This window comes from Sciurus carolinensis, chromosome 10 (genome assembly GCF_902686445.1).
Source record: "Sciurus carolinensis chromosome 10, mSciCar1.2, whole genome shotgun sequence".
In the NCBI taxonomy this organism is placed as follows: Eukaryota; Metazoa; Chordata; class Mammalia; order Rodentia; family Sciuridae; genus Sciurus; species Sciurus carolinensis.
Genome location: NC_062222.1, coordinates 9,275,453 through 9,284,263, shown reverse-complemented (window position 1 = coordinate 9,284,263; position 8,811 = coordinate 9,275,453).

Here is an 8,811-nt window from a genome sequence, read left to right as displayed (position 1 = left end):
TTTATAAATTAAACTTTATCATAGGTGCAGCCACATGTTGTCAATGACGGAAATACATTCTGAGAAATGTCTCAGTAGGCAGTTTAATCCTGTGGGAGCATCACAGAATGTACTTACCCAGTCGAAGGCAGCTACTCAGTCACTAGGTGTTATATCCCAAGAAACCTTGGTTGTATGTGAAGCCCATCATGCGGACACTGGGGGATATATTACTGATATGCACCGAATGATTTATACATAATACAAAAAAAATCTATAGTGTTCAGTACCAATTCAAGTATTCAGAGTCTTGAGGAATATCTCCTGTGGATAATAGGGACCACTATAAACATTGCTGAATTTTTTTTTCTTTTTTCCTTAATTTTATTTTATTGGATATTTTTAGTTGTACATGAAACTTAAATGTATTTTGATATAATTATACAAGTTTGGAATATATCTTATTTTAATTAGGAACCTTTATGATGTCAACTCTTTACATTGAGGCCTACATATTGTATACAGGCAAAGTATATTTGATAAAAGTGTAACTAAACAAGTGAAAATAGGCTCAACTGAAGTTTTCTTAGCAGTTTATTTGTAAGTAATGTATTTTCTAGGCAAATATTTCTAGAGAGAGAAAAATTTTTCAAAACACATAGAAAAGTATTTCCCAATAAAAAATCAATTACAATGTAGTAAAATAAAGATGGTAATTTATATTTATGTACCTTTCATTCTCAGTATAAGTACCACAATTACCACTGCAAACAGGGTGTTTAACACAAATAAAAGTATGGGGGATAACTTGGTATTTAACATGAAATTGTCTGAGATATATATGAATGTATATGTGAAGATATAAATATTTATGTCAGATTATGTATGAATATTTATATAAATATATACAGCTTTATATATAGATAGGTTTATAATTAGGATAAGTGTTAGGGGTTAGAATTAAGGTTAGGGTTAGGATATGATAATATATATCAAAATATATGAATATATACGAACATATGTGTGAAATATATATGAAAACATACATATACATACACACAAATACATAATTTAATATATGGATTGGTTAAATGTTAGCTGTATGGTTAAGGTTTGTTTTAAAAGATAGGGTATGAATATAAAAATGTGTATATATATGAATATATATAAACTTATATGTGAATCTATTTGTCAAAATATATGTGAATATTCTTACAAATATATATGATTTTATATGTAAACAGTTTTATTGTTAAGAGTGGCATTAGGATTAGAACTAAGATTAGGCATAGGATTAGAGTAAGAATTAGGGTACAAATATATATATCAAAATATATGAATATATATATATATTATATATATATATATATATTATATATATATATATATGATCAAAATGGTGGAGTAGAGAATGTTATCAACCAAACTACTCCATGGAACAAGAGCAGGAAAGTGAAAAACAGCTTCTCTTTGAGGTCAGTGAATAAAAAAAGTTCTACTGGGATTTAATTCTGGACTCTCAGAACAACCAAGGGACTCAGAAGTTTGGATAGAATACAATTTTTAAAAAGAAAAGAAAGAAAAAAATCCACTGCCATCACCAGTGGCTGAAAGGGATCAGAGAGCCCACATTTCTAGTTGCACTGAGGCATATTTTGAAGTCTCATTGGGGACATTGTCAAGCCGAACAAGTGGGTGAACTGCACTTTGTTTTCATCTTACAGGGCTGCTGCATGTCTCCTGGTTGCCGACAGAAAGCAGGGACAGCTGCCACCTTTTCCTGCTACACTAAGGCAGCTGGTAGATGTAGGTCCAAACCCAGGCACCAAGACCTAAATAACTCCAGTCGGTCTGAAAACTTGACCTGGCAGAGACTTGCCATGCAACCCTGAGTGTGACGGGTGAAATTCGGGCATGGAAAGTGTTAAACCCAGGGAAATTCAGGACAATCAGACACTAGAGATCCTGAGTGTCTCACACTCTTCGAGTCTGTGGTTCGCAGGTCCAGCTGGGGACAATGGAGGACTTGATTGGTGGATGTGGGATGTGTGAAAGTGTGCTTTGAGTCTGAGCCCTGATGACCAAGATATGAGAACCAAGGGAGAAGGAGAGGAGTGAAGGACTATCTCTTTCACTACTGGAACAGATCACAGTGGAGAGTCCAGTGATACAGATGCCCAGCACAGACAGGAAGCAACCTGTCTCTGGAAGTGGGCTGATTTAAAAACTTCACCAAACATCATTCCACAAATCACCAGAGGGCTACCTAGACCCAAAACCTCCTCTAGGTGCTCCTCTGATAGTAATCCCTACCACAGAACTCTGCAGAGACCCCTCCCTGAAAGTGGAGTAGACAACACCCTCCACCATTGCCAACCCATGCTGCTAAGAAGAGGAAACTGGGAACAGGCAACAATGATAAGGTCCAGAAAAGGAAGGAATTGGCATCCCCTAGTACACTTGCCTGCAATACAAACCTCCAGAAAAAAAAACAGAAATATACGCAATTGGGAACTGACAACCAATATATGATATTACACACAATTTTTTGATCATCACAACAGAAACAATTTATTAATCTTCCATCAAAAACCTTTTTTTTTAAACTTGTGTGTGCTGAATGATCCATGAATATTCGAACATATACATATTTGTCTCATTCTTCCTATTTCAAGCATTTCATGAAGGTAGTTATTTTTCTTGACTCTGTCTTTTGAGGAATAGGTTTTATGTTATATTGATTTTACCTTGGTTTTGTTTTATATTGTTTTTATTTGTTTTATATTTTTTCCTATTTCTCTTGATTCTCTTTCTCCTTTTTCTTTCACTGGAAGTCAAATTCTATTGTTCTGTCTTTGACTCTTCTTTTAACTCTTTACTACTACTCTCTCTCTTTCTCCCTCTCAATTACAACATCCTACATCTCCTCTGCATTCTTCTTGTTCATCTTTTTAAAAGAGAAAACCATTTTGTAAACATATCTCTACAATTCGCATTTGCCTACAATACCATTTCAGTTTACAGTGTCAATTAACATTGTAGATGCCAATATAGAAACTAAATATTAGTTTAATGCAATATTGATTTCACTGGTTGGTGTTATCATTGGTATCCCTCTAAAACATGAGGTAATAGAAATCTTCAGAAACACTATAAATTCATAGGTAAGAAACTCTACCACCTCAGATTTTGGGTAGACATACAAACAATATGAAAAAGCAAGGAAACAAACCAGTCCTAACAAACCAAAATACCTCACTAACAAAATTAATGAGAAGGAATTTAGAAAGTCTATAGTAAAACTAGTTGATGAGGTAAAAGATGATGTAAAGAGTGAAATCCAAGAAGTAAAAGATCACTTCAATAGAGAAAGAGATCCCGAATAATCAATTGGAAATTTTCAAAATGACAGAATCAATATATAAACTCAATGTAAAGCATCACCAGCAGACTAAAACACTTGGAAGGTATAGCTTCAATGAATGAAGACAAAATATAAAGTCTGGATAATAAAATTGATCATGAATAAAGATATTAAGAGAACATGAACAGAATTTTTGAGAACTATGAGATAACATGAAAATACCACTTTTAAGATTTATTGGAGTAGATGAAGACTCAGAGATAGAAATCAAGGGAATGTACAATCTTTTCAAAGCAATAATGTCAGAAAATGTCCAAAATTTCAAGTATGAAATGGAGAATCAAAAACAGGAGCTTACAATACTCCAAATATACAAAATTACAGCAGATCTACACCAAGACACATCATTGTGTTAACACCCAACATATAAAATAAAGATAAAATTTTAAAGGCTGCTAAAGAAATACAACAGGTCAAATTTAGAGAGAAATCAAAATAGATCTCAGATGATTTTTTTTTAACCCAAACTCTGAAAGCTAGTAGGTCTTAGAATAATATATACCAATCATTGAAAGAAAATTAATGCCAACTAAGAATAATATGTATGGCAAAATTAAACTTCAGATTTGATGAAGAAAAAAAGTTTTCCATGATAAACATTTAAGAATTTACAATTAGAAAACCTGCATTACAAAGTATACTAAACAAAATATTTCATAAAGAAGAAATAAAAAATAAAATAAAAAATCAACAAGGGGTGGAACTACACTAGAATAATAGTCAATCAGAGGAGAAACTAATTCAAATGAAAAATGAAAAATATATCAAAAAAGCAGGGAATTCATTTCCCAATAGTAACATTGAATGCAAATGGCCTAAACTCATCAATCAAAGCACATAGATTGGATTAAAAATAAGATCCACTGACATGTTATCTTTATGAGTCTCATCTCACAGGCAAAGACATCCACAGACTGTAGGTAAAAAGATGGAAAAAAAAAAAAACATTTCAATCACATAGATCTCATAAAAAATCAGCGTTTCTATCCTCATATTGAACAAAGTGGACTTCAAACCAAAGTTAATCAGGAGGGACAAAAGGTCAACGACAAGATAGGCATGAACAAGATATAACAATAATAAATTCTTATGCCCCAAACAATGGAGAATCTACATACATACCAAACAAACATTTCTCAATTTCAGGAATCATATAGACCACAACAAAATAATACTGGATGACTTTAACATGCCTCTCTTATCATTGGATAGTTTGTCCAAACAAAAACTAAACAAAGAAGGTATAGAGCTAAAAAATACAATGAATAATTTAAACATAGAAAACATATATAGACTATGTTATGCATTAATGACTGACTACTCTTCCTTCTCAGCAGCACACAGATCATTTTCTAAAAAAGATCACATATTAGGCCACAAAGAAATGCTTAGCAAATACTAAGAAATAGAGATAATACCTTTTCTTCTATCAGATCACAATGGAATTAAATTAAAAATGAATGGTAAAATTTTTTCAAAAAGGAACCTATTCTAACACCTCTAGACGAAATAATACACCATTGAATGGTAAATGGATAACAGAAGAAATCAAGGATGAAAGAAAATATACTTGGAAGTAAATGAAAATAGCAATACAACATACAGAAACCTCTGGGACAATATGAAGACAGTTCTAAGAGGAGAATCCATAGTACTGAGCTCATTCATGAAAAGATAGCAAGTCACTAAATAAATGTACATGAATATAAATAATAAATAAATATGTATGAATGTGTATATAAATATATATGACATAATATATAAATAGCTTTATGGTTACTAGTAGTGTTATGGTTAGAACTAAGTTTAGAGGTAGGTTTAGGGATAGGGTTGGAGTATGAATATCTATATATATAAATATGTATGTGAAAATATACATAAAAACTTATGTAAATATATACAGTTTTATGTATGCACAAGTTTAAAGTTAGGTTTATAGTTGCAGTTGGTTTTACAAGTAGGATAGGAATATACAAATAAATATATGTGAATATATATGCATATATATAAATTTATATGTAAATATATAAATATGTATGTGAAAATATGTAAGAATATTCACATAAATATACATGTTTTATCTATACATAATTAATGTTAGGGGTAGTATTGGTTTAGGGATGATTTTAGGGGTAGGGTTAGGGAAAGAGTTATGGTTAGAGGATATACATCTCTCTATATAAATACATATGAATATATATGTCAAGTATATATGAAAACATAAGTATGCATGATTTTTAAATATAGACAGGTTTAGTGGTAGGTGTATGGTTAATCTTTATTTTATACATTATATACTTTATATACTTATACATATTTATATAATTTATAAATATTTATATTTTATATATTTATGTGAATATATAAAAATGTCAAAATAAATATAAATATACTTATAAATATGCATTGCTTCATATGTAAATAGTATGCTTAGGGGTTGTGACAAGTTTAGGACTAAGATTAGGAACAGGATTAGGGTTAGTGTCAGGTTATAAAATTATATGTCAATAGATATGAATATATATATGACTATATATAAATACACATGAAAACCTATAATAAATGTATGTATGAATATGTATATTTTTAATATGGATATTTTTAGGGTTAGGGATACATTTAAGGTTTGATTTAAAGATTGGGTATGATATATAAATAAATATATATGATTATATATGAATTTATATGTGATTATAAAAATACATCTTAAAATATGTATTGTAATACATATGAATATATATTGTTTTATGTAAAAATATTTTTATCATTGGGGTAGTGCTAGGTTAGTTCAGGGGCAGGATTAGGCTTAGAGTCTGGATTTAGAATATATATATATATCAATAGATATGAATGTATATATATAAATATATATGTGAAAGTATATATGAAAACCTATATAAACATGTACGGTTTTATGTATGCATTGGTTTAGGGTTAAGTGTAATGTTACAGTGGTTCAATGGTCAGATATAAATTTACAAATGAATATATGTGTATACAAATATATAAATTTGTATGTGAACATATAAATGTACTTGAAAATATGTATGAATCTCCATAAAAATGTTTGCATATATAAATCATATTATGGTTAGGGGTAGTGTTAGGTTAAACTTAATTATAGTGAAAGATTTTAGTTTAGAGAAGTGTTGCAAAATATATAGAAATAGATATGAATACAAATGAATATTTACTACAAAATGTATATGTAACCATATATATGTGTGTGTCTGTGTGAGTGTGTGTATTTTATATTATAGATTTAGGGTTAGATATATTCTTAACTGTTGCTTAAAAACATAGAGAATGACTACACAAATCTGTATATATGAATACATATATGCATTTATATGTGAATATACAAATATGTCAAAATATATATGCATATTCTTAAATATATAACGATTATATATAAAATAGTTTAAGGTTTAAAAGAAATATGCTAAGCCTAAGTTAGGGTACAGTTATGGTAAGAGGGTATGAGCACATACATCAAAATATATGAATATATATGTGAAATTGTGTATGAAAACATAAATGTCTACAATTTTATATATAGATAGGGTTAGAAGTTTGATATGTTTTGATTTAAAAATAGGGTACAATTATGTAAAGGAATATATATAAATGTATTTGTCAATTCATAAATATATGTATCAAAAATATATGAATATCACATAAATATAAAATTTTTATGCTTTGAAGCAGTGTTAGGGTTAGAAATAATTAGGGGTAGGGTTAGGGTTAGGATAGGACTATAAAAATATTTATATAAATATGTAAATAAATATATAAATTTATAAGAAAACCTAATATAAATGTATATGATTATTCACATAACTATATGTATTTATATGGATATTTTAAAAGTTTTATGGTTAGTAGGAGTATTAGCATTAGGAATAAATTAAGAAAATTGATTAAAGTTAGGGTTAGTGTATGAGCATACATATCAAACTATATGAATACATAAATAAAAATATATGTAAACATATAGGCAAACATCTATATAAATATAATATTTTATTCAGGAATAGGTTTAGGAATAGTTGTGAATATTTGTATAGATATATATGGTAAATATAATTAATTTTAAGATTGGAGTAATGGTAGAGAAAGGACTAAATTTAATGGTAGCAATATGGCTAGGGTTGGGAAATGAACATATATACCTATATATGCCTAGGTACCTCTATGTATGTAAAAATATATCTGAAAATCTATATAAATATATATGGCTTATATATGAATACATTTAAGGTTAGGTGTATGATTAAGATTTGGTTGAATATGGGTATGAATATATAAATGATAAAAATAAATATGTATGTGAATATATAGATATATATCAAAAACATGAATATTCATATAAATGCATTGGTCTTTATATCAATAGTTTAATGTTTAGGAATGTTGTTAGGGTTACAACTAAGATTAAGGTGAGGGTTAGGTTTAGGTTCATAGTGAGTAGTGAGACATAAAGATATATGAATAATATATATTTTTATACATGTGAATATACATGTAAATATATATGAAAAGACATAGATATGTACAGATTTTGGTATGACTTTGTTAACTGTTAGAAGTATGGTGACAATTCAGATTTAACATTCTGAACATTTAACAGTATGAATTTATAAGTAAATACATTCATAACTAATATGTGAATATATAATTACACAATCAACTATACATGAAGAGGCATATAATATATGTATATAATATATATGATTTCATAAATAAATAATTTAAGTTGTGGATTAGTGTTATGGTTGAGAATAAGATTAAGATTAGGGTTAGATTTAGGGTTAGGATTTGAACATAAAAATCAAAGTATATGAGTATGTATATGAATATACATTAGAAAATCTATATGAAATCCTATATAAATATATGTGGTTGTATGTATGTATGTTAGGTGTTCAAAGTAAAGTTACAATTTTGTTTAAAACTGAGTATGAATGTATAAGCGAATATAAAAAAAATTTGTATGTTCACCTAAAATTTTATATATTAATATATAATTGATATGTAAATATATAATCATATATATGATATATCATATATAATTCATATATATGAATATATAAGTTTATTTCTAAATTTCCAAGTTAAATGTATGAGAATAGTTATATAAATATCCATGTTTTATATATAAATAGCTAATGATTTTGAAATAGTGTTAGGGTTAGAACTAATATTAGGGTTAGTGTTAGGGTTAGGTTAGAAGATACACCAATATGTATGAATATACATATAAATATATATTTGATATTATGTATGAAAACCATATAAATGTGCACAATTTTATGTATTGTTAGGTTAAGAGTTGAAAGTAAGTTTACAGTTGGTTTAAAAATTTGGTATTAATAAATGAATAAATATGTACATGTTCATTTTATCTG